The sequence below is a fragment of the Manacus candei genome, unplaced genomic scaffold (genome assembly GCF_025592945.1).
Source record: "Manacus candei isolate 608988 ecotype Guabito, Panama unplaced genomic scaffold, ASM2559294v1 h1tg000003l, whole genome shotgun sequence".
NCBI lineage: Eukaryota > Metazoa > Chordata > Aves > Passeriformes > Pipridae > Manacus > Manacus candei.
The window spans coordinates 15,127,096-15,155,070 of NW_026138051.1; the positions used below are offsets into that span (position 1 = coordinate 15,127,096).

General features: G+C 37.0%; 2 long non-coding RNA genes across 2 annotated transcripts; one reads left to right on the forward strand and one right to left on the reverse strand.

The window, feature by feature from the left end:
* Nucleotides 1–692: 692 nt before the first annotated feature.
* Nucleotides 693–26,687, reverse strand: LOC127470877 (uncharacterized). Its single transcript, XR_007904436.1, has 5 exons — nucleotides 26,536–26,687; nucleotides 11,689–12,067; nucleotides 8,663–8,895; nucleotides 7,532–7,669; nucleotides 693–981 (listed from the first exon to the last, which is right to left on the reverse strand). It is a non-coding gene; the product is annotated as an uncharacterized LOC127470877 (long non-coding RNA).
* On the forward strand, nucleotides 13,893–27,879 carry LOC127470865 (uncharacterized). The gene is made up of 4 exons (XR_007904433.1): nucleotides 13,893–14,400; nucleotides 21,244–21,311; nucleotides 21,623–21,807; nucleotides 27,714–27,879. It is a non-coding gene; the product is annotated as an uncharacterized LOC127470865 (long non-coding RNA).
* The last annotated feature ends 96 nt before the right edge of the window (nucleotides 27,880–27,975 follow it).

A 27,975-nucleotide genomic window follows, 5' to 3' on the forward strand; every position in this document is an offset into this window, starting at 1 on the left:
AACACCTGACCCTGGTGCAAACAAAGCTCATTATTTGTAGTTTTAATAAGGTTGATGTGTGCTACAATTGGTCACAGATCTCTTACTGGTGGCATTTTAAATACTGGAAGATTGTTATTATGCTTTTATGTTCTTGATCAAAAAGTGTAGAGTTCTTTCAACATTTTCATGGTGGCTGTAGATTAAATTTTTCCAGTTGTCTACTTGTCATTCTTAAATTTTCTTAAGTGGACCCAGTTTGGTGATACTGAAGGTTTATCTAAGAACAAGGAAAAAGAATTATCTGAGGATAAACCCATAATAGCAAGCAGATTTTTTTTTTTAATCTTCATAAACGTTGCCAAGGTGTCTACAAATAGTTTCATAGATTATTCTGGTACCCTTCTTCAAATGAATTCTCTCAATTGCAGTTTCCTGATACTTCTCTTCCACCCTTTCACTTGATACCAGGTTTGACCTTCCCCAGTCTTCTGTAACCAGACTTCCTTTCCCTGCTCTCTGAGATCATCGATCTGCTCTGTAACATTTGTTCAGCCCTTTCTTTGTAATGGACTCTCTCACTTCCTCTTAGCAACTTGTTTATAGTTGATTCTGAATATATTCAATGACTTTGTCTTAAATACCTTGTTAAAACCATCACACGAAATTGTTTGAAATAACATCAGCGTTCAGTTTAGCCCCAGGTACTGTTACGTTAAGTTTTGTAGTGACATTGTCTGTTAGAAAAAAACCTTATTCCACTTTTTGGCACTGAAGAGTGCAAGGTTTAACACTGCTTCATTACACAAATCCCAGGCCCCATAACGTTTTTGTCAACCTGCTTATAAAATAGATGGGGCACTTGCCAACACGGCAGATCAAAGGATTAAATATTTAATCTTTTAGAGGCTTTGCTCCTTAGGATCTACAATCAAATGATAAAGTCACTTACTTTTGCTTTGAATGGCGAGTTCCTTAATAGTGAATGTCAGGAGGTGTAGTCTGGAGAACAGAGGAGAAAGAGCAGTCAGGAATAAAGGAGGGTTTAATATGTGTAAACTTGATGAAGGTGGTGCATGGAAGCAAGGCAGGGGCAGCTTTGCTTCTCTCTGCGTTGTACAAGGATGAAATTAAAATGCATTTATATAAAGGTTATGAATTACTTGCCCAGCAAGGGCAAAACCAAAAATAAAATGCTGGATGCTCTCTGATATCTGTGCTTTCCTGGCAAAGTCAGCTTTCTCATTCCTAATTTCCACAGATTTAGGGATAAAAGCATGTCTCAAAAGGCTGTTTAAGGCCTGTTCTACAGCCTTTGAATTTTTGTGGGTAAATGTTGTGTTTGTCTGAACACACATTTTCACTTTTAATGTTTGCATAACAAAGCTGGTCAGTCTTTTTGTTCTTTGTGCTGAAGAACACTTGTTTGGAATGAGAGGGGAAAAAACAAAGTGACAGAAAACAGCTCCAGGTATTTTTATACCAAATGCACCCAAATCCCCTGCTGAAGCACCTGTAATTGTTGGGATGGGCAGGAATCATGTCTGGGTGGGAAAGGGCACAAAGGTCTATCAAGAGTAAGTGCAGTGTGGGTTTTTTTACCACACTGCTGTGTGCTTTGCAGTGATAATACCAAAGCTTATGGAAATGATAAATAAATTACTCATGTCAGGTTAATAGGGGTAGAAAGATCTTCCAGTCTCTAGTGAAGTGGTCCTGTTCACAACTGGGTTGTAATGGATACATGTACTCACTGCTTCATTGCTTTAGGGAGATAAAATAACGTAAATAATAAACCCTAACCCTGTAGTGCTCTTGAAATGAAATTTGCCTGAGGAAAGATGATCATCTGGTCAGTAAACATGGATATTCATTAACATTTAGCTCACCAAGTTAATAAATTAAGGGGAGGAGGAGGAGGAATATGTGTGTGTGAAACACAAATCAGATTTAATTTAATGACATCTCTACTGGCATCGAGTATTTCCAGTCTTTACATGGGCAGATGTTATGAGAATCTACCAAACCACTGCTGAGAATCACTTCAGCTCCTGGAAACTTCCATCTCATTAAATTTCTATGTATGGAAAACAGTTTCTTTGCTGTAGATAACAATTTTATGAATACAGCTATTACCACTACAGACCCTGATAAGGAAACCAGAGTGCTAAAGGACATTTTCTAAAAATAAGCAAATTTACATATGTTATAATGAACTCAGGACTAACCCTTCTTAAATGTGAGAAAAGGGGAAAGGGACTCCAAATTAAAAAATCAAACTGAAGAAATCAAAGATCTAACTAAAAAGCCCAAGCTTGTCAACATGGCAAAAAGATTTTCATGCAACTATGTATGAACCTTAAAAAGTTTCCTGAGATTTAGTGCAAATGATCTGTAGCTCACTAATATGTGCTCTAGGTACATTATTTTCGCCATTCTTCTGAGTTCCTTATACATTTTTCAGGACCCAATAAAGTAAGATAAATAATGTCTGTGGATAATCAATCAGAGAGCCTTGATGTGACCAATTCCCAATCAATACGTATCATCAAATATTAATAATACAAACAATTCTGCAAATAATAATCAAGAATATAACCACAGAAATTCAAATATTTCATAAGATAAAGGGTTTCTTTCTCGTAGAATTAAATCTCATCTGAAGGTAATCATGAAAAGCAGCTGAAAATGGAAACTGTGCCTTCTCAGGACCTGATTCAAATCACATGGAAGTGAATTCCTGTCTTTCAGGTGGACTTGGCTGAGAGCTATCCAAACCAGGGAAGTATTCCTGATGAATTTATACTTCCATTCAGGAAAATGTTGGCACAGAATGGCTCTTCCCTTCATCTCATGCGCTTCATTAGTGAGTAGAGTTGTCTTCCCTACAACACCTTATTGGCAGAAGGTGATTTCTCTGAACTTCTTTTGGAGGTGAGTGTTTGTTTTTGTCTTTAAATTTGGCAGAAAACTGTAGATAACTGTGGAACAGTAAAGATTATTGGGAGCAGATTTCAAGCAGACTGGCAGATATATATACAATAGATACCAGTAAACAATGATTACAGGTGCAAAACCTGAGGGGACAAGCTTTCAGAGATAAAATTAAAATAATGAAAGAGGGCAAAATGACCCTATTAGGCTCAGCACAGGAGGAGCAGGTAACTCGTGATATATTGAATTACCCACATATTTGTTTTCTTCCCCTGACCCTGTTAGAGGTTCCAAATGTAAGTCCAGGTAAGTAAACCAGATGTTGGCAATATGACCTTGCACTTGCACATATATCTTTATTTGTAGAGGAATCACTTTCAAATATGTGCCTTTACATTTTCAATGCAATATGGAGTTTTTTTCTACTTTAAAGTTCCTGTGAGCCTCTGTTCCCTACTCCTGTATGTACTGCTAAATAAAAACGTGTGGTTAGTAAATGCATTTCCCATTTATCCTCATTTGCTTAGCACTTTATAGCAGTGCATTTTAAAGTTATAAAACAATGGTCAGATATTCTGATTGTAGGTGTTGACATTTGTTGTTATTAAAACTCAAGAGCTCCACAAACAAGCAGCTCACACCAGGGACAACAAGAGAACACAGAAGGTGAAAAAAACATAATGTGGTTTTTCTGATTCTGACCAAATTAAACAATGCTTTTTCTTTTCCTGAGAAATTTTAGAAATTAAAAGCTAATTGCTCAGAATTTTTTTATGATAAGTGAGAAATGCATTAAAATGACTCTATATGTTTGTTTATACCTATATATACACACATATGCATACATACACAAACACAGAGACTCCCAAATATATATTCACATGGTGCTAACAACCTAGACTAAATAAAAAGCGAGGAAATACAAAATTCAAGCTGTTTGCTTTGCCTTATCTATTTCCATTATGCATGGTAAATATTGCAGATCATATGGTCTATAAAATCTCATGCTGTTTGGAGACTCCTTCAGAGCTTTGCCACAACAGGGGACTGTGAGGAGAGATGCAGTAGCAGCCCTGAGTTTTCTAGGCTTTTTTTATTTAGTTGGACTTTTCATGATATCTGAATTTATTTTTGCATGTGAAATTCCTTTATTTCCTGTGGTTTCCAATTTACAAAAAAACCCAAACAACAAAGAACAAACCCAAAATATGTTGAGGAGGGCAGCATATGGGAGTTTTGATTTTTTTTTCTTTTAGGATGTCTGAGTTTTTGAAGGAAATAGAAAGCACCAGTGAATAACTGGATGATTAGATAAAGAGCTTTGATATTGCTCTTGCTGGGAACTGTTGCCTGCTCAGAGTCTGAGCCCCAGTGGGCACAGGCAAGTTCTCTCAAGTTCCAGGACAGCTGGAGCTTTTTGTTATGAGAACATTTAAGTTTTAACTGACCATCCAAAATTCATAAGAGAACTCTTATAAAGGGACAAAATAACCTGTTCAAAAAGCTCAGGTATGCAAAACTATTCCTTGAAATTGTTTGTGTGTGTGTTAAATAGGTGGATACGTAAGGTAGGAGCTTAAAGAACTTGGTCATTTGACAAATGGTTGTTTGAAATTCCCAAATCAACACAACCAGTCTCTTCTCTGCCTAAGATACAGTCATTGTCTCTATGCCTAGAAAAATATTGGTGCTGTCATAGGGGCTCTATGCACTTAGTATGGTTTTCAAATGATTTAAGAGTCAAGTTTTGATTTAAAAAGAAGTTATTGTAAATTGTGATGAGTAAAGGCCAGAAGGAGAACTATTTAAAAAGGTGAGTTAGATGTTAGATGTGTTGGCACTAAGGTTATTTTTTAAAGTTCATTTGATAATGATATATAAGATTTTTAGGCAGAGTTAGTAAGATTATTATGCAAAAGAAGGAATCTCCTTTGGTTCTTTAATTACCTTATGCTATTATTTTAATTTCATTACCTTAAATTCAGATAAGATTAAAATTAGCACTGAGCATTACAGCAAGATAGCAGAGTGTGATATATGTTTTTGAGGTGATATGTCAATGGGATAAGTGCATCTGCATCCATAGCAGAGATCAGAACTCTTTGGGCAACCAGATGAACTGTTCTGGCTGCTGCTTGGGCTTAAATAAGAAATTCTGTCCTCAGCTGCTTATTACTGTCTGCTCTCAGAAACTGGGAGTCCTGGTGATTTTAGTGTTTGTTTGATCACTCCCTGACTGAGGATCCAGTTTGCAATGCCACCACTGAGTAAATTTACACTTTTACTTGGGTTCATTGGCTCAGTCAGGCCAGCAGCTATTGAGATACAAAATTCAACCTGCAGAGCTGAGATTCCATCTCTGCAGCAATCAAGAGGGTTCAGATAATAATTGCATTATATTTTCAATGATTGCTAAAAAACCTGAGGTTTTGGCTTTGAATTTAGAGTTCCTGTGCATCTCTTAGAAAGCTGAATTTCATGCCTTGTTTGCAGCTATGTTCATCTTCAGGTGAACACATGCCAGTCATTGACAGCCCATCATGTAAAAATTTCCCATCCTCATGGTAGTTGTTCATTTAACAGTCATTTTTCCATAAAATATAAATTAGCATTTAACATGCTAATATGCTATGTTCAACAAAAGAGGGGAAAAAAACCCAATAAAACTATGCCTACATAATAAAAAAAAAGAAAGAAAAGAGATCGTTGTCTTATGGAACATCAGAAGAGTTCTCAATGTATGTGAATAAGGCTGGCAATCTCGAGAGAGGGGTTTTTAATTAAAAGAATTCTATTTTATTTTAATGAATCAATACTAAAGGTTCCTCCTATTACAGTTCTTTAATGTTATGGATTACTGGAAAAGGAGACATCTATTTTCTATGGCTGAATTTAGCTTATCGTTACTACACATGTGTTAAAAATTCCTGTGGTTCTCCCTCAATCTCTAAGGCTTCTTTCTATTAGTTATAAAAACACACAAACTCCTATACATAAATTAGAAAATAGTTTGATTTTCTCTGTCTTATGAGAACATTCTCTCCTTTTACCAGTAAAAATATCTGCATATTCAATTTTCTTCTGAACTTTCCAGCGTTGCACAGCTGAACCCAACAAAGGGATTTTTCAGTGTTGGTTTCACTGACTTCAAAAGCATTATGTCAAAGTATGCACTGAGTCCTTTACAAACAGCTAAGCAGAGAAAACCTTTATTTCAGGGCTGCTTTGAGGCTGAAAGTAATGAGTTCTGTTCCTACAGCACCAGTCACTGCTGATGATGAGATGGTGATAATGGCACTGACTGAACACTCAGTGGAGGAGCATTGCCATAGAGCCTGAGTGGGAATAAATTTTGCTGGAATGTGAAATGGTTCAAAGCTGTTTATGCTAAATACTGTGTATTCTGTTCACATTCCCTTTGCAACAAATTTTGTGGGGGGTGAGAAATGGCTGGGAAGCATTATAATTAATTTTTAATATTTTTTCTCTGGCTAAAAAAGCTGAAGTAGACTTGTGGTAATTTTAGCATTTCAAATATTGTGAGAGCAGCCCTGCTGAGAAGGACTTGGGGTTATTGATGGAGGAGAGACTGACCATGAGCTGGCCACGTGCCCTTTCAACCCAAAAAACCACCCCTGTCCTGGCCTGTGTCAAAAAGAGAGTGGGCAGAAAGTTAAGGAGGGAATTCTGCCCCTCTTTTACAAGAGCAAGTAGTGACAGGATGAGGGTGAGGGGTTTTAAACAGAAAAAAAGCGGGTTTATATTAGACATTAGGAAGAAATTCTTTACTGTGAGGGTGGTGAGACCCTGGCACAGGTTGCCCAGAGAAGCTGTGGCTGCCCCATCCCTGGAAGTGTCCAAGACCAGGTTGGATGGGATAGTGGAAGGTGTCCCTGCCCATGGCAGGGAGGTGGAATGAGATAGTCTTTGACCCCTTCCAAACAAGGCCCTTCCATGGTTCATTCTTTGATTCTGTAGTCCAGCAAAGGTTAAAAATAAAGGGTATTTTCCAGCATGCAAACCAGTAGTTCTAGTTCACAGTTCAGATCAGAAGCTTTCATGCAAGTCTTGGAAAAGCTGTGTTTGGAAACATCATCAGCTACTTTCAAAGCCAAGTTAAAAGTCTAGTTCAGAAGAACAGCACTGAATGTTCACATGTAAAGTGTGAAAAGAAGGATCTCTCTTTGCAAGATTTTCCTGCATTTCATCCAACATAGGGATCATCAAGTCTTTTTCTCTGTGATAATAATGGAATCTATGAGATTAGAGATAAACTGTCCTGAAGACTAAAAGTCAGTGATGCTGATCATGGATGCATCCTGTTAAATATAAAATTGCAACAGATGTAGCTTAAAAGGAAAGTGTGGCAACGTGCTTACTGATGGTTTTGCATTAGCACAATGAAGCAGAAGGCTGGAGGCTCAGCTGGCAGTCCCAGTTCAGGTTCTGGATGACTGGGGGAGAGGACAAACTGTTCACTATCACTGTTATTTTGTTGCCTACGTTCCAGTTTCTGTTAATGCCACTTATGATAAGAATGCAGCATCTGCTCAGCCTTTATTACATTAATAAAGGACTGTTCTTGCTTTGATGGTGCCTCCAGAAACAATCATCTTACCTTCACTTGGAAAGCAACATCAATCACATCACTCCAAGTTGTGTTACAATGTACCAGATGTAAAAGCAGTCTCCTCCTGTAAGAGCAGAAGAGCAGGGCTTGGTTTTCTGAGTTCTGGTGCCATTAAAGAATAGCATCCTATAAAATGAAAGAGAGCCTCCTTGCAAAAAATGTACTGAAAGGGAAAAGGGGAAAAAGGATGATGATGGGTGTCATTGTTAGCATTTGCTAAAAATTTGGGGTCAGGCAATCACAGCTATGTGCTCTAGCACAGCTCATAAGGAGAAAACTTTCTGAATGATGCTTTGCTCTTGAACAGCATTTGTCTTCAGTGGGGAGCATGTACAGCAACCCTTATCTTGGTTAGGGTATACAGGTGATGACTTAAAAACATTATCCTGCTAAGGATACCTTTGAACAAGTACAAATCAAACTCGAAGTTACTTCTAATCTCCTCACTTGGAGAAACAGAATCTACTTCAAGGGAAGCAAAGAGGTAGATTTTTGAAAATACAATTTTTTAAAAATTCTAAACCTAGTGATCTGTGAGTGGAAGTGAGGTCAATAAAACATTTTCTATGAACAACTTTTATGGTGGTTGTTAAAAATTTTACCCATCTGTCTTGTGTCCAGACAGTATAGAACAGCACACAGCTTACACAACCATGACTAATTACAGTTTATTCGACGAACAGACTTGATTGTTTTTTTCCTCCCTCATTATTAATATGTTCTAATTGTTCCTAGAATAGAGAGGAGAGTGCTGCTCATGTATCCTGGCTGTTACAGCGCTGATGACAGATGCTTTCAGAGAGAAGCTATTTTTTGTATTAATATGTAGACTGTGCTGGGGTGAACAAACTTTGACAGCGGTTTCATTCCACCTGGAATCCCCCCTTTAGACTGTCACATCATTCAGAGGCACTGGTATTTGTTCATACTTGGCTGCACAGTGCTGCAGGCACGCGGAGCCCAGCGAGCGTTGATTTGGTGTCGCTCGTTCCCTCAGAAATGCAATTCATATCCCTTGTTCATGTACATCTCTGATGCTCCATGATGGAAATTGCCTCCTCTACATCAAAAACTGACTCTTTTTGCTATTTTGGTTGCTGGTTTGATTACATGTCATACCTGCTTCCAAACCTGGCTCCAGCCTGGAGTGTCGGGAGGTTGTTGCAGGAGAAAGGAACAGACGGTGGGATCGATCTTGGTGACTCCTGATGCACATGATGACCTTCCCCCTGCCTAAGTGGCGCATCCGAGGTGATTAAATAATCAGTGCTATTACCCTGGAGGAATATCAATCCCTGAAGCAGCCACTCAGAACACTGTTCTGGTCTCTGAAGCAGGAGAGGCAGCGGTGCCTGTTCCACGCACAAGATGAAACACAAACGAATTCTTGGTCCCTGTGTGGGCTGATGTCTTTCAACTCTTTCTCTTGTTTGTCTCGATTACTGCTTAATCATAAAATGCTTATTTTCCTTCTGGTATTAAATGAAACTGGCACAGCACTATCACTCAGAATGGAATGTTTTGTGTCCCCTAGTTCAGGAGTGAAAAGAAAAAAAGGACTGACAGTTTCCTTAACAAAGATGGGTTTATTGGTATGTTCAGCATCACCCTTTAAAATTTACCCAGAGCATGTTTTAAAGTTTTAAACTACTTTTAAAAATTCATCCGGCAGAGCTTCAAATCCAAAACATAACTAGACTTTGAACATACACAAATCAAACAACTTTTATTAGCACCATATTGGGCAGTACGAACAAATATGTTTTATATGTTGCTATATGTATATCAGTATTTGTGACATATTCTATAATATTATTGATTACAAACCACAGACAATGTTAGACTGACTTCACTGGTGTTTGTTACCCTGATGCAGAAAATGCAGCTTACTTGTACAATCAGATAACATGGAAATCGTAGTTATGTCTTCTCAAAAATACACAATCCAGACAGAGTTTAATTTAAAAAGAAAAATTAACCCTTTTTATCTGTGTTTCCTAATTTGTCAGAGCTTTAAGTCTCATGCTGCCACTATGAAAATCCATTTTTAATAGGTAGGGAAATATTTTCTAGGAAATAAACTAGCTTGGGGGGAAAAAGAGGGTTAAGATTTATTTATGTCTTTATATTGTTTTATGCAAATTTCATTTTAAAATTTAAAGTGATTTTTAAAGTAATATAACAACAGAGTCAACACTCATAGTTTGTCTTACTTCTGTAGTCTAAACTACAGCATAAAATTAGCAGTTGAGCAAAGATGGAAAAAAAAAAAGTGGGGTTTTCATCCTACAGTAATTGTCTCAACTGAGCACTTTAAGAAAAACACAGAATTAAAATTAAAGGTCCTTGGGAATCTGCTTGAGTTATAGTTGAGCCTCAGGGCTGCTGTACAAATAGCATGCTACCAAAAACTCATTTATTATTATGTACTATATGCACCTCTTAAACTGAGCCAGAGGTGGAATAAGAAAATTTTTTGTCTTGCTCATATTTCTGCCTACGAGAAATTCTCTTTTGCATTTAGAGGGCTTTATATCCTTTTGGTACTTCCTGGTGTGGAGGAATCAGTTCAGTTAAGATCATCTTCCACAAACCAGAAGGTATGGGATGAACTTTCTGAAAGTATTTGAGCTGATACAGCAGTTACCATAAAAAAACACCCGCCAAATCCCCCATAATTTTCTGCACTGAGATTCGTGGTATTTGATAATCTAATGACTAACAGTATAACACATTTTGAACTTTAGAGTACTCCTGCTTCCCGCAGGCAGAGAAATCATCCAGGGGCTTTGTGTCCTCATTTTTCTGAGATATCTTTGCAATTTCTTGATTTTTATTTAGTTTACAAAAAAACTGATTGCAGAACGTGTGACTAAAAATAGATATTTCTGAGAACACTTCAGTCAAAACCCTGGGAGAAAGCTGCTACCCGGATACATCAGTTACTTGTACTGACTTTCTCCTCTAAAATTTTCCCTCTCTCTTACTGATTAAGGTTTGCTGCCTATGAAGACGAGTCTTGGTTTGCAATAACATACTGGGAAAAGCAGAATTAATTTCCCAACCTGCCATTGCAGGTAAATTTTCTTTGTTTCTTTTTTTTCCCCTAGAGATGGGTTTTGCATGAATATAGCAGATTTTGGTTGCTCTGATCTCACTGACCAGCCCATCTGTGGACAATAAGCCACAGGTGGGGGGCTCATGGAAGGGCCCTGAAAGCTTCCATTTTCCTTTGGAAGTTGGTCCCTCCAAGTTTTCCATCCTGGAATCACTATTTGGCTACATCCCCCTTTTAGGAATTTGCATTCTTTATGTGCATGATAAAATCTGTGCTAAGAGCTCATGTCATGAAGGTATTTGAAAGGGTAGGTAGAGGTAATAAAAATATATTTTTAAAAATAAAAATCTCTCTGTTGCTCATAGAGGCCTTTGTAGCATCATCTTTTTCTGTCCCAGGATATTGTGATGAGAAACAAAAGTTTCATTTGGATTTTGTCTGCTGCTTTGTATGTTTGGCTGAAAGACTCAGAAGTGACAAGTTTTTTATTCAAATAACACAGAACAAGGCTGGCAGCTCTACAGGCCTTTCCAAGTCACCCATCTCGAGCAGGATAAAAAATTGTGAAAATTAAACACCTCTAAGGTAAAGTCCAAAGCAGTAATTTTTCTGCATATTTCAGGAAATTGGTCTCTAAATAGATTAATTATGGAGATTAATAATTTTAGATCTGTGCATTAAATTCAGTAAATAGTTGCAGTCAAAATGCTTGCTCTTTAGTTAGAATGTGGAGTTATTAGGATTTTAAAAAGGTTAATTATCAAAGGAAGAGTAGAGATTTCATTATTTAATTAAGAATTTTTTTGTTGTTTATTTCTGTTAGCAGAAAAAAAATTAAAATATATTTTTTCTTTGGCTAATATATATATATATATATCTGTTTTCCTCTCTGGTCTGTCTGCAAACTAAGAAAAATGTTATTTGCCTGGCTTTCCTCTGCAGGTAAGAGACTTGTTTTATTCCCATGGCTGTTTCCTGATCAGTTGTCTTTGGCTGAGAGTGCTAAACACAGGACCCAGCTATCACCTAGGTTTTTTTGCAGTCTAGACATTGTTCATTGGAAATTGGATGACACCATCAAACTCACTTCCAGGCCATCAGAAAGGATTTATCAGGCCTCATCACATGCTGGTTTCTGTGGTCATATCTCCTGTTTCAGTGCCTCCCAAGGAGTGAACGGCTCCATCAGTCAGGTCGATACCACAATCCCCTGTAAGGAAATACAGCTGCAGAAAGGAGTCTCTCTGTGTTTAGCATGTGTTTATTTTTCCCCTTTGTGACAGGAGCCGCAGCTCATTAGCAGCCCTGAAGTCAATGAAATTAGAGCAGTGTAAGTCCAGCAAAACTAAATGGGAGTTTGTATCTAATATTGCGACGCTATAAAAGTCTTTTATCCTCCAGAGCTCCTTCACAGGCAACTCCTTCAACTTGCAAGCAGAGCTGTTTCATTTGTCTGACAAGTCATCCTGTAGATTCAAGTTACACATTAGAAAAATATATATAAAAAGTAATGTTAGTGATGCCTGAAATGTGGCAAAAACAACACAGACTTTCTTAATGCATGTTAAGAACTGAGAAGCAGGGATATATTTGGTGTATTTTTGTAACTTAATAATCAAGAAAAGAGTTGTTGTTTGAGGATACGGGGGACATCACTCTGTTGCTGGATAGGTCTTGTCACCTCTGTTACTAATTCCTACTTAGTAGGAATTATATCAGAATATAATTCTGGCTCTATATCAGAATCTGCTAAAATGTTCTTTTTGCAAAATCACTTTGGAACTATGTGTTATACTGAGCTGTTTAAGGTAAAAGAATATTGGGCAGTTCTAAATAGGTTCTTTCATTCTTTATCCTTCAAATAGAAAGGTAAAGTGTAGTGAGTGCTCATCATTTGCATACTAGATTTGTAATTAACTTTTTAGGGGTCATCACTAAAGTATAGTTAAATTGCTTCTTCCATTGAGTGGTGTGTTGGAATTCTTGCTGCATCTGCAACTTGAGCCATTGTTTCTATATTCATTGTGCAGTGGCAAATAGAAAACTAAAACTAGAATGCTATTGAGAGCTCTACTAAAACTTCCATTGACTTTGAAAAGAGCAGCATCAGGACTCCACCCCACTTTGTATATGATTAAGAAATGCAGTGTTAGTGCTAAAGGATAAACTGTTAGACAAAACTCATCAGTTGCAGTCAATTACTTGCGTCAAAAATCTAAAAAAAGGCTCCCAAATAAAAAGTGTAATTTAGCAATGAATGATACTGTCTATGCCCTGATACAGCACAGGCTGTCACTGGACTGATTGCCTAATGTGCCTTCGTGTTCTATTCTGAACGATCCCTTGGACAGAATTGGCAAATATTTTAAGAACCTGCTATTGCCAGAGTCAGTACTGAGCAGTGTTGCAGATTGGAATGGGAATGATTTGAATTCCACATCTTAACACATTAGGAAGCTATAGAATTACATCCCTTTAATAGCTCCCACTTTGGATCAAGTTTGAAGTGGAACGTTTTCTGCCAAAAAGGACTATTGCCTTCAGGTCCTCCACTTGGGCTTCTGCTATTCCAGTTACTCCCATTTCCACAAGAAGGAAAGTGGTAGTATAGAATCATAGAATGGTTTGGTTAGAAGGGACCTTAAATATCATCTTGTTGCACCCCCTGCCATGGGCAGGGACACCTTCCACAAACCCAAGTTGCTCCAAGCCCTGTCCAACCTGGCCTTGGACACTTCCAGGGATGGGGCAGCCACAGCTTCTCTGGGCAACCTGTGCCAGGGCCTCCCCACCCTCACAGGGAAGAGTTTCCTGCTAACATCTAATCTAAACCTACTCTCTTTCAGCATGAAGCCATTCCCCCCTGTCCTATTCCCACAGTTCCTGATGAATGATAGTTTAGTGGCTGGCCTAGTGATGCTTTCATAATGGGTTATTTACTATACATATAAATCAGTGTCATTCCAGGAAGAATAAGCATAAAATAGAAAGCCGTGACCTTTCAGGATTTTTTTTTCTACTTCTAAGAGAATTATGTTTCTTTGTATTGTTTTCCTTCCCTTTATTAAAATGAAAAGCCTCCTTAGGTTTTGGAGGTGAATCAGTACTGTACCATTTCATTAAGTAAATAAACCTAGTTAATTCATTTTCATACAAAAAGTCTGTCAAGACAGTATCAGGGAATTGCTTTGTAGGCAACAGTAGTCTTCTGGCTGAGCTCCTATTACAAACATTGTTATCTACTGATGAGAATGTATTTGCACAGTCATGATTAGCAAACCAGCACAGGGTGTAGAGTTAAAACCAAAAACACAGGAAAAAGCATAGGGTGGAAAAACTTTTAGGAAAAAAGTAATTTTTATAGGCTTCAATTGCAATTTGTTTAAAAGAATGTAAAATGATAGTATATTACTTTTTCGGGTTGGGTTTGGGAATGGTCTGTGTGTGTGATCCATGGGAGAGCAGCAGAACTACCTGGGGCTGTAGCAACTACATCAGCTGGCAGTTCTATCATACAGTCACCATGATGATAGTCCATAAGAAGTGGATAATATTGCTTAATTATGTCATTTTATAGACACCTGGAAAGTATATATACATACACAAGCTGAAAACACAGATTTTTTTAATATCATGTAATTTTACACTTTCATATTTGTGTAAAAATGAGGTGTTTCATCAAGAAAGTTTCTCCTCCACAGAGTCTTGAAACAGTTTGTTTTGGCTGTTTGTAAGCAATTTTGACTGAATACATCATCTTGTCAAAAGAGTATCTAAGTCAGAAACAGAAATAATAAAGGTAAGTGCATGGAGAAAACAACTGAATTACTCTGTGTTTTTAAGTGGGTTTCTCATCATTTTATTAAGTAGTTGGTAAATATTAATTTTATATATACAGTTCCTGATCCCTCCTTACACTAGCAGAAGTTTGGATGACCAATGAACAACCTGGTCTAGTGGGAAGTGTCCCTGCCCATGGCAGGGAGGCTGGAATGAGGTTAAATTTAAGGTCCCTTCCAACCCAAACCATTCTATGATTCCATGATTCTGTAATATACATTTAGACCCTCTATTAATTTTAAAGCAAACTGCTTCAAATTTTTTTTTTTTAATAACTGGTGCTTTTTTTACTGAACAGAAATAGAACTAAAATGATAAATATTTTCAAGTAGATGATAAAACCATACTATTAAAAACTATTTAAATTCCATAGAAAAGCTCTACCTCTTTTGTAAATCATTTCAGTTTGTCTTTGACTGCTGTGAACTGAAAGGTTTACAGAGTTATACTATAATGTGGAAATTGTATTGTCAGAGATGTGTAATGTCAGGACTTTAAATTGTTTCTACCCTAAGATAAAGTGACTGATATTAGAGTCTGCTTGGAGATGTGGAAGTGGAGGGCTGGGGAAGGGAGAAATTGGCGAGAAAATGAGTAATTCCAGTTTTTAGGATAACTACACATTTCTGATTAGCAGCAGTCAAGAGTATTTTACATGCTAATCTCTTGTTGCTGTGCAGGACACCGAGCTGGGGTTTTTTAAGAAGTGAGCATTCGTGTTTCATGCTCTGCCCACATGCACTGTGGTAGTAGCCTGACGCAAAAATACCTCTAGACATCCCAAAAAAGTGGCAGGTCAGCCTGTGAGTAACTAGGCTCACAGTGAGATCCAGAACCATGTACTCCCTTGAAGCAGAGTAAGATATATTATGATTAAATATGTGTATAATAACTCAGGTGTTAGAGGAAAAGAATTAGTAAGTGAGCACGTGGTGTGCACGTAGACATCCCTTTAGTCAAGACACCTTCTGTGAATTAGCATAAGAATTATGCAGATAAACTCTTTATCTGGCTTCTGTGTAGTTCTTTGAAGTCTTTAGAAGTTTTGGAATTAAGCTGAAGGAAACTGAATAAGCAAGAGGCATTTTGTTTGTACAAGAGATTAACTTTGCTTAAATATAGGTATGGCTTCACATCGCTATCTAGTGACAATCATTTTCTATGTGCCCATGTAAAATTAATTTTATATCTGAGATGAGTTTTACAACTCACAGTGTGTTGCTGTGAGTTGAATTCAAACTCATTTCTTAAGAAATAAGGGTATTACCATGACAATTTCAGAATAGTGTTACCATTTGTGCAACTCCCAAGGACAAGAAAATAGAAGACAGATCGCAGCAGCCAAACATTAGATGTGCCTACAATTTGATTTGGAGACAGGGAGGGAAGTCAGAGACACCAACCAGGAAAGGAATGTGGAAATCTAAATGAGAATAATTCCAAAATTACGTGTCTGTCTCCTGCTGCCAGGATCTCACTGTCAGTTCATGGACTATTGGCTCAGTTCTACGCAGGTTACAACATGATACCTGTAAAAGGGAGGGGAACTGAGTTACTCCAGGTTTCTCCTTTTCTCATGGGGTTGTTGCTCCCATAGAGCCTCTGTCACATGTTCAGTATTTAAAATCCTGAGACACATCCCTACCTGGCAACATGGGAGTACTGGTCTTCCATGATGATACTTTAATGTCATCTCCGAGAGTGCTGCTATAGTCTTTCCACATAGACTTGTTGCTTTATTAGAAGCTCCTTGTAACTGATCTATTAGTCATTTTTAAAGCAAGTCACACTGATTTTCCTATATTTCCTTCTCGGTCATGTGTCTTAATGTCTTTTTCATGTTCAAGAAAGGTTTAGTAAAACCTTTGCTGTGGGAAGAGTTACTAAAAGGAAGGATGTCCTGGTTTCAGCTGGGCTAGAGTTCATTTCCTCTCAGTAGCTTGTATGATGCTGTGTTTTGGATTCATTCAGAGAACAATATTGATAGCACAGTGATTTTTTTGGTTGTTGCTGAGTTGTGTTTATCCTAAATCAAGAACTGTTGTGTGTCTCATGCTCTGTCAGTGAGGAGGTACAAAAAAAAAGGTTGTGAGGGAGCATAGGCTGGGACAGGTGATCTCAAGTGGCCAAAGGATATATAAAACCATTTATATATGTATATATATGACCATGTCATGCCCAGTATATAAACTGGGGCAGTTACCTAGAAGTGGGGCCGACTGGGGTTCAGGGAAGGAGTCTGGCTTTTGTCAGTGGGTGGTGAGCATTTGTATTGTGCATCACTTCTTTGTTCTACTTTTTCTTTTCAGTATCATTATTACTATTTACTATTATTATTATATTTTTACTGTGTTTCAGTTATTGAGCTGCTGTTCTCTGAAGCTACAAGTTTTACTTTTGGTTCTCCTCCCCATTTCATCAGGCTGGGGCAGTGGGGTGAGTGGTGCTTAGCTGCCACAACAAAAGGGTTACCCAATGCTACCTCTGAAACTGGCTTTGCCTGTGCTGCAGGCAAATGCTTCATCTCAATAGGTAGCAGGTAACTGCCTTAAAAAAATCAAAAGCAAAACAAACTTAATTTAATATAGCTCTGTTCTAGGAACACACATTTCCCACTGAACTAAATTTATCAAAACAGATTATCGAGGCTTTATAATTAACTTCCTAGCAAATAAGAATTAGCATATATTATAGGAGTGCAGTGCGTTAATCAAATAATATTTAGTGCTGCACCCACCTATGCGTGGCCAGGAATTACAAAGTTAATGAAAGACGACACTACATGAAACTGTAGCTAATTAAGCAAGACAGAAAAAATTCTGTAGATGTTTGACTGAAGATGTTAGAATTAACTCATTATCATATTTACATGGTGAGTTTATTCCAGCATTTAAGTTTGGCAAACTAAGCTCTTTAAAGTTAACTTTCTGTCTTCTGTACAGGTATGAACTCACTGCATTGCTTTGTTTTTCAACTTCTATATCTTAAATAAAAAGAGTTTAAATACCTAGAGTTTTTACCTTAGGTAGGCTGAATTAGCCCACAAGGTTGTTTTTATTTCTTGCTTAAGGAAGCTTACAGGAAATAAGTGCTCAAGACCCATCAGTAGGCTACCAAAAGTTAGCTGGACTAAAACAAGGGCTCAAAGAAACACCACAGCCCAGGGACTAAAGTGTACTAGAAATGAATAGGCTACACTTACAAATCTTCTTAACAAAAATACAGCAGTTTCATGTGGTTACTGTCATTCTACATTGAGCTTTTCCACTTATTTATACATAGACTTCTGTACTTAAAATTAATTTAAGGATGCCAGTAATAATTCCTCTTTGTAGAGGAATGAACAATGAGCGTATAAACACCCAAATGGTTTTCTACATCATTTGCCAAAAGAAGAAAAGTGGTTGTTTTAGAGGTATGTAGAATAAAAATGTCTAGTATATCTCTTTAATAACAGCCTAGGTTGCAAAGTGTTCTGTAGACACTAAAGTATGAATATGAGGTCACCCAAATTTGTAGCTCTCACAAACAATGTTCTCTGTCTTTAGACTGTGCTGTGTTGTACACCCTAACATTAAAGCAGATATAATGTCTGACTCCAGATTACTTCTTTTTTTGTATGATGCTTTATGTAAGCATTAGGGAATCATGTGAAAATATTGACAAGATGCTTGTTTTAAGATAATGACGAGCTGCTATAACCCTATTCTAGAAAATGCATAAAGAAAAGGAAGAGTAAAATTATGTAAAATATAATCTTTGATTATAAAACACAAATAGATGCAATGGAAGAGGAATTTAGATGAGAAACTAGCACTTGTTTGTGTCCTTAATTTATTTCCATGATTTTCTGTATCTGAATGTGAAATGCTCTGGCTGTTCTTAATTAAACCTGTAAACTGAAGACTGTTTGCTTCTTTTTACAAAAAATATTGTTGGTTATAGAGCATATGTTGTTTATATAGAATGCAAGCTCTTGCTGTTTAAATGTAGTTGAGTTTCCTTTGCATACATTTTAAGTTTGTGAGGAGCTTGTTGGTTGCTTTTTTTTTCACTGAAATGTCTTTGGAAAGTGAAACCTATCAGTTGAAAATCATCTTTACTGTTAATCCAGCAGAACTGTGGTGAGAGCAGATTCTGGGAAACTAAGGTCTGTACTCATCACTAAGTACATTTTTTTACTGGATTTTTTTTGCCTATGCTTAAATTACAAGAGAAAGCTTCCAAATGCTTTTATTTCCATGGCTGTTTCCTGTGGAGTTCTTTCATCTCTGTGGATTGAACAGTAAAGTGTTTCACAGGAGAGGTCTAAGCACACAACTAATTCCTGTGTCTTGCTGCTTTATTTTTTAAAGACTTATGGATCTTAGTGTATACAGAGAGGTCACCAAATTTTTAAGACAATCTAATGTGGTTGCAAAAGAACACAGAAGAGCTAGAAGAGGTTTTCCATGTGGCAATGCAGTGCTGATGGCTTAAAAATGGATGTGAAAGACTGACAGAGAACGTGCTGTTGTCATGTGGAGAGATAGATTATAATGATTTTAATAGATGAGTTCATTACCATTGTATTTAAATAATGTCCAGTTAATGTGTGCTAGTCCCTGATGATGAAGATTAAATGTGAGATTCATGGCTAGTGCTGTACTGTGGACATCAGGCACAGCTAACAGTGGTAATGCCACCAAATCATCAACCATCTGTATAACCAGTGTTGTAGTTAAGATTTAAAGTTCAAGAATTTAGATTCTCTTCTGTCACACTTATTGTTTCCTACAAATTCACAAAGGTTATTCCTTCTATTTTTAATTTGAAATCCATTCTGTATTTTTTATATCTGCTTCCACGTTCTCTGCCAGAACACAGCAAGGTACAAGCGATTTTCTTTATAATGTCTTTGCTCTGAACTTTACTGAGAAATGAAGATCAGATCAGATTTTTTTTTCTCTGTATACTTTTTTTCCGGTGCTTTTGGAGGGATAAAGCAAAGGCCTTTCAAAGCAAGTTGGCTTCATTCCAGCATCAGACAATGCATTTGATTATGAGGCCTTGAGATCAATGCAGATTCTTGAAGCTACCCTCAGCTTCAGATAATGTGCAGATTGGTTTGATCTGCATCTTTATCTGTGCACTGTCTTATGGAGTTTTTTTCCAGTGGAACATTAGAGGACCTTTTCCAAAAGTTTACTTTTCCAAGTTGACAATAGAATTAACGCTGTATTTTCTATTTCACATTTAACTCTTAATTCTAGACTCTAATTTTTGCTGTTCCACAGGACTTAACACACGGCCTCAGTTTTATAAAGAGACAGCAGGAATGGCCAGTGATGATCAATTCCTAAAATCACAAACATTGAGGATGTTACACCAGTGGATACAAGACCTTGTATTTTTTTCCAGTAGGGTCAAAGCTTTTACATCTGTTGCCAATTCTCTTGATTTTTTTTTTTTTCATGACTTGAATGGGAGGTGGTGTGATACTTCAAATGCCCTGCTTTCTGCAGGCACTTGATTAAGAATCTCTGCTCTTCCATTTTTTACACAAATGAGACAATGAGAAAAGAAGTGTGTTTATCTTGCTACTGCAGTTTACCTTGCCATTGTGCTACCAAAAATATATATAGTATACAATATTTTGATTTTTGAATATCACTTCTTGCATATTTCCATTCTATTCTAGTGAATTGGAGGCAAGGTGATGAAATGGAAAATACATCTGAATGAGAAAATGATCAGAGAGACTGAAAGGTAAGTCAGTGACACAAATTGTTATTTCCACAAGCTGTTAGATAAGGCAGAGCCAAGAAAGCAGGTAATAAAACTAGACCAAAATGGAACAACAGGAGATTATTGACATGTGATCTAAATTAAAATATCTTGTGTTACTGAAAAGAGTTTTTCATTTTTTAAGCATTCAGTTTTTGCCACTTTCAAAAATTAATAACAGTTTCCTACTGTCTTCAAAAGAATTTAACACTTAAATGTCTGTATATTATTATTTCATATTCTGTCTCTTGTAAACAGATTAGAATAGAATCAATTTAATGCTTTCAATATCTGTATTGCTAATTCTATTCTTCATGAGTCACACTACTACTTATTACTTTTTTCTTTCTAAACTTGGAGATTTTTGTGTGCAGTGGTAGTAGCAAAAAAAAAGACTGAAAAATGTTAAAATAATTATGTGTGTTAAAGTCTTACTAGATAATGCCCTGTCCCACCTTATATCCACAGCACACAGCTCTACTCTCATGAGATTTAACACAATGACTCTCAGACTTCAGTATGTATGCTTTGGATACAATCTCTGAAGATTAATAAAACTCAGTGAAATATTTACCTTAATTGCACTTCAGCCTCTTTCTTTTAATCATATTTAATAGATCCAACAGCAAGTGCTGCTTTCCACTAGTGGTGCTCTCATTAGCACACTATTGGAAATAAAACTGGAAGATGAGGGTTAGCCCCTAAAGCAGCAGAGGATTTAAGGTAATGTTTCCAGGGTTTTACACAGGATGTTCCCATAACCCTGGCAATAAAAGCTATTGCAGAGAATCACTGAGGTTGGCACAGAGTTCTGCAGACTGTATAGTCTGATATCCCTGCTCAGAGTAGGAGCAACCAGGGCATGTTCCTGGACATTGTCCAGCTGGATTTTGAGTATTTTTAAGGAGAGATCCATGACCTCTTTGGGCAGCTTGCTCCACTGTTTGACCACTCTTGTCTTAAAGAAGTTTGGTTGGGGGTTTTTTCCCATTACATTTAAACAGAGTGTTTTGTATTTCACTTTCTTGTGTTACAGAAGCTTCTTGTGAGAGAGATGTTTCAAGCACCTGAATGGAGTGAAAAACTTGGTAGTGTCATTGGGAGGTAACAATGAACACTAAAGGAAGGTTATGTCTAATTCATATGTTTATGTGTGTATATAAAGGTGTACATATATATATATTGTAGATTAGAAAAGTGTATGAGGACAGTCTCTATCATTTTATATAAAACCTTAAAAGTTTCCTAAACACAAATTTGAGACCCCTTTATTAACTGTCCACGTGTGTACAAAGAAGAGATTCTTAGTTTCACTGAATAGTTTCCTGATGTTATTCTTCATAATGGTAAAATTTTGATCTTTACTGTCTATTTTGACACTTAACTTACTTATCAGGCAATACCTCTGATTTCAGCTTGTAGCTTTCAAGCAACACAAGTCACCCAGGAATTCTGTAAGAGTTGTAGTGCTTCAGAAAGGTAAACTTCAGGCCAGGCTCATCTCCTGTTCTCAGATCCCCTCAGCATTAAAATTGAGGAAGAGAAGATTTATCAGGATGGGAAGTATTCAACCATAACACACAGAAATTCAGAGCTCCAGGTATGTCCTCATTTCTCATTGTCTTCAGTCATTCACCATTTTATGATCATTCCAGCTTCATGCAGCAACAGTTCAAGTTCTGTTTAGAAGTAGCTCACACTGTACCTTTGTAGAACTCCATTTAAAATCTCTGAAAGTGTGAATTTATTTAAGGCAGAAACTTAATGAGGCTCTTTGCAGTCTCAAATTCACACTTAAATTTATGTAGGCCAAACCATGCTATTATACACCGTCTTCATTCCTTCCTTCAGTTGAATGCAGTTTTTCCTAAGCAGGAATGCAAAATGTAATCCTTTTTTTATTTTTTTCAGAGAACAAAGCACTTGAAAATAACTTGAATTGTCAACTGCAATCTTGTAAATTTTCATAGTACTTTATATTAGGGTTAATAAGCTGATAGGAATCAATGCAGTTGATCATCTGATTAGTTGAACTAAATTGTAATTAGGTGCTAATGAAGATCATTTGTAAGCATATGGAATGCATATAATTCTTAAGTTTTAATTTCTAAAGCTCAGCAGTTTTTTATGGCACTCCTTTTTATTTTTCTCTTTGTTTTGCCTTGGTATGTTTGAAGGCTGTATTTCCTTCTTGCTTTTGAGACACTAGAAAACAAAGATACCTGGGCTGTTTCTTAAGGAGGTTGGAAAATGGTTGAAAATATCTTAAGATCTGTTGGAAATTTATTTTGGACAGAAAATTACGTGGACCAACTGGGCTCTAAAGGTTATGACCAGGAGTGCAAAACTCCTGCTATCAGTAGTACCCCCTAGGAACCTCTCCAGGGACCAGTAGTCCTTAACATTTTTAAGAGCTTGGATGTTGGGACAGAGTCCCCTCTCAGAACAAGTACATCCATACCAGCACAATTTAGGTATTCTTCTCTTTTGTAATATCTGGTTCAAAATAAGGAACAGAGCTTTGTAAACAGAGAACTCTAATATTCTTTGGCCAACTTTGTGTCTTTTAGAAGCAAAAATAGAAGCAAAAAATGCGTTAGAAGCATTTTAAAAAATGCTAGGACCGAATCAAGCCTAAAGAGACAAAACACTCAAATCCCATTAAAATTCAATGCACTCTGATTTCACTCACACAAACAAGGTTTCTTGTTCTCGAAATTAAAGGTAATTAACATTTGTTTGCTTGTTTGTTTTCAATTTAAAATAATGATGCAGAGTTAATTCTCTGCTGTCTAATATTGGAGTTTTATACACAAACCCACAAAAAATCTCATTTGCACCAAGATTCTCTGGTAATGATTTTGATCAGAGAATTATATTATGGTTTCATTAAATCCAGCAAAAACTTTTGGTTCTTGTGCTAACACCAATTATTTTATTTCAATAAAGGGGTAGGTTGTTGTACCTTTTTCCAGGGCTGTTTCTCATTGGAAAAACAAGATATTGAGTAGTTCTGTCAGCATAGTTAGTGTTCAACAAAGTTATAGTTAAGCATAGTTCTGTGCTTTCAATAACTTGAAATTGCTTGAAAAAACATGTAATTAGAGGACTCAACCCTTCTTTAGTACAGGTTGGCTACCACCCTGTCAATAGGGCAATAACAATGCTACTAGCAAATAAATTTGCTACTTGAAAAAGTAGCAAAGCAATTTCTATATCATGATAAATGTTTTGGATAAATTGCTATTTTATGCACTGACCTTGGTGAGGGCCTTCATGGCAGTGTTGGATGATTATATACAATTTGTCAAACAAAACAACAGTTTATGAACTTAAAAAATTAAATTACCCTAGCATAATTTTTAAAAATGGGGAGGGGTTGGAGAGACAATAAATGCAAGTAGCTGTTCAGGTCATGTCTTTATTAATAGCATGTCATTAAGCAAACTAAAAAGCGTGAACTGTGCCATATTTAGAGATTAAGTGGGAGCAGAACCTCATTAGCTCTAACAGGAAATCTCAGTCAGATGATAGCAGGACTGGGAACACTTCTCTGAGTACATCTGTGAGTCCATCCTGATTAAAGGGTCACGTAGAGAAACAAGGCACCTTAAATACTACAATATATTGAGTGGGCTCAGTCTTGTAGAGAGACTGGGGAGCTCCTCCTGTCCTCCAAGAAGCCACTTGCCTGTCTGACTTGAAAATGTCTGATGTTATAAAGGTTAGAAGAAAGGATTTGTCTGGGATGACCCCAAACAGTGGCCTCTTAGTAATAGACAAGTATACTCATCTTTACCACCAGCAAAAAACAACAACAACAAAAAAAACCCAAGCAACAACCAACCAAACAAAAAAAACCACAAAACCCCAAACACACAAAAAAACCAAAACAACAACAAAAGAGAGAAATTAGTGATTTTTAGGGGGAAAAGGCTTGGATTGCAGAAAAGGTTAGTGTTCACTGCATATGCAGAAAGTATTAAATTCAGCACCAAAATTTGTTTTTCCCCCAGTAGCAGAAAGATTGCTGAAGCAAATTAGGAACCATTGAAGACACTGTTGATTTACTGACTTTTTTTTCTCACACAAGTTCTGTGAAATTATTCTTTTGCAGCCTTGTAGCCTTGTAAATCTGGTGTTGCTGTTGCTTGCAAAAGCAAATAGTCTTTGTGTTAAGGGTAACAACGTAGGTCTTGGGACCTGTCAGGCCTTGTCTGGAATTGGTTTGGCCTGTGTGTGTGCTCTGCTTTTGCTTATTTAGCTCCAACAACAATTGTCTGACACACAGGTGCTGCCATCTATTTTTTTAATTTTTATTTTTAGCTTTAGTCCAGTTGTCTAATTGGTGTGTATATGTCTAAACATACATATATGCATTCTTATACATTGTTATCTGTACTTCTGTGACTGGTATTTGGGAAAAGCAAGTAGCTTCCCTGTGCAGAATGAACTACCCGTGACCCTGGAACAAAAATGCAGCATAGAGGAGTATGAGCAAGAGAAAACAGCAGGGGTGTGAATCTACAGGCATAGGATGATACCAAAGTCCAGAACACTATAAATGACTCTCCAGTGGATAAATATTGTTAAAGGAAACAAGCCTGGGTAAAACCAGTTTGAGGGGTAGGTAACAAAATGAAGAAAGATGTCCAACATTCTTGAAAACACACCATATGTATTATAGAAGATTTGAATGCAACATGTACTTGCAAAGCAGGGAAGAATGAACATGTGAGCACATAAAAGTGGCCTCAAGTAGTTCCAGGGGTGAGAAGAAATAAAACATGGGGAAGGGTAGGCACAACAGTTTAGCCTAATTTATTTTGAGATATAAGTACTGGTATCACTGCAATTGCACTAAATCTTTGGATTTCAGTTAAAGCAACAGGAATTTCTTGGCTTTGCATATGAGGTGTGTTCCTTTTGCTCATACCTAGATTTTTAGGGCAAGGAACAAGATTTTAAGCACAACACATCACAAATTGATGGGAATTGCAACCCGTGCTGCAATTTTGATGAAATAAATTGCTTCCAAGCTGTGCCTCCCATGGTTAGTAAAATTCCCAAGGATTACCCAAATCCTTCCAGTAACAGAAGCAGGTGGTAAGGTTTTTGAACAGGGAACACCTATGACAAGGAAAGACTAAATCTATTTCTAGAAGTATAAATTTGCCAGTTGACCATATGGAGGTCAAGCTTCCCCACTTCTCCATGGGGCAATGAAAACTGTCAGGTTTCCAGCCAGTTTTTCTCCAGAAGAGAGTTCTGTATGAACCATCATTATCTATTTGTAGTCCAGAAATACTGCAGTCTATCTTAACTGCTGAAACTTTTATATAAATAAGTAGCTGATGAGTTTTAGAAGTGTGAATTTCAGGAAAACCTCCTCCCAGTCCTCTAAAATGTAAACTTTTATTAAAAACTAGATTAACTTCACTGCAACTATACACTGCCTGTAAAGGCATATAAAATGTAAGTATTTCTCAGCTGAAATACTGAATTGTCTAATCTCTCATAGTGGCATATTTTGCTTCAACTCTGTCTGACTACACATTGCCCTACCTATAAATAAAGTCATTAGATTGTCCACAGAGCCCTCCAGACATGTCTATAATCAGCAGTGTTATAATCCCAACATTTTCTGTTTTGGGAGTTTGATCTATACAAACATGAATACAATAGTAGAGGGATTTTAAAAGTCAAATAAATGTCACTGGAGTGCAGTAGTAAATGTGTCCAAGGAACGTGCTACCTTAATTGAAAATTCAAATTACTGAGCATTGCTCCTTTTCAATAAAACATTCAGTGCTGTTGAATGAAAAAATCAATAGCTGCTTTATAGTGCATTTTTCTTAAGCAGTAGGCAAGCACTCAATTCCCCTTCAAAGGATTTTTATTCTATCTTTAGTATTTACTTCTCTTCCTCTTTTTCTCTCTCTCCACAGAAGAACAGTCTTCAGCTTCTTTTGTAAACCAAAACATAGCTTACTGGAAAAAAACCAGAACATGTGGTATTCAAATTTGGTAGTCCTTGTTGTATTTTAAAGTCATTATAAAGTAAGGTGCCTGGATATTTCTTTTTTTCCTGAGTGAACACTTAATTTAAACTGTGTCTACTGAGATTTCAGGAAGTATTCTGGTTCGCATTGGGATAGGATAGGATTTAATTTTAAGGCAGGAGCTTTGACATTCTTGTAGGATAATTTGAGATTTGTCCTTGATATTCAAGGGGAAAGAAAGAAAGATAGAACAAATATTTAAAAGCTCAACTGGAAATGGTAAAAGTGTGCTGGAGATTTGTAGTTTGAAAGGAAATTGTAAATACCTGTTAAAGCAGAGATCTTCGTGGACTGTGAAGTTCTCAGAGAAGATTCTCTGTGATGCTTGATAAAGATTGAGTGCCCCTGTTGCTTTTGATCTTTGACCTGTACAGATGGCAGGCTTCCACCTGGGTAGGCTCTAGCACGAAGGGACCAGTCCTTTGGGTCACTTTGTCCTCTCTGTTTTCCCTGGGTTTTGTAGAAGGTGTCACAGGAGCCACGTCAGCATTGAGTTGCACACGAAGCAGAACTTGTACATGTCACCTTCTCTTCTCATACCTTCTTTTTCTGTGCACTCGTGAGTCAGTGAGGTTTTGGAGCAAATAAATCTGCAGGTTTGAGGTTTTGTGAGAGGACATATCACACTTTTCTGTTGTTCCAGCAAGTGCTCTCATTTCCAGTGTGGAAACTACTGCAATCATCTGTACCATAGTGATGAGAAACATTTTCAGGTTTGCTGTACAACTTGTGGCAAAAAAAATTATGGTGTTACAGACTGCTGTGCACACAGGCTGGTGGGAGTTTGGAGTCAAAATTATATTAATCTTCGTAATAAGTATGTAAGAGGTCATTAAATTCCAGCCTATAAATCACAAATATTGACTATAACTGGTACTTGAATGCACAGTGTCACTACATATGCCATTGCCTGAAGTTTTGTGCATTTTGCACAAAACTTACAGCTTTGAGAATTAATTCTAAGCATCCACTGTTTTCCAAAAGAGAAGAGAGCAATGACACTAAGTGTTACTTAGAGTATAAGCTCCCAGGGCAATGTGCCTTGCTAAAAGACCAGGAATGAGCTTTAATTTAAGTTTGCAGATCAAAATAATTCCTTGGAACACAGATGAAAATTGTGTGTGCCAATATAGACTCATTTGTTGAAATGGAACTCGTCCTTTTGTAGCGTTTCCCTGACGTGACTTAGCAACAAGGATCATTAGGCTCTGATCTAAAAATGAGAAGGAGAAAAGAGCCAGTTCAAAGTGTGCATTACAGCAGAGAAACCACTGCTGAGGCATGTGCAGGAAGCACTATTGCCTTTCCCTGAGATAAAGATTGCTTCTTCATCTCAAACTTGTTCTTGCCCCCAATGCTATAAGCAGCTGTCTTGTTTTTATTTTATTTTTCTCTTTTTTTAAATTTTATTTTGTATTCTGTTTTTGTGTTCTTTTCAAATTAGCAGGTGCTTGTTGAGAAGCATGTGCAATCTTGGAAACCTAAAAATTCCAAAATGCTGTGGAAATTGGGTGGACTGATGCTGAAATTCTCCCCTGTACGGTAAATCATGAAGAACCTACGGCTGCTCGCCCAGAGGCAGAATCTCATCTGTGTTTGTGATAACAGATGTAAGTCCTGGAAGCTTTTTCAGTATCTTGTACAGTTTGTTTGCAACCAGCTAAAAATGAGAGCTTGATTTTTGACTCATCGGTGAAGTCAAAGAG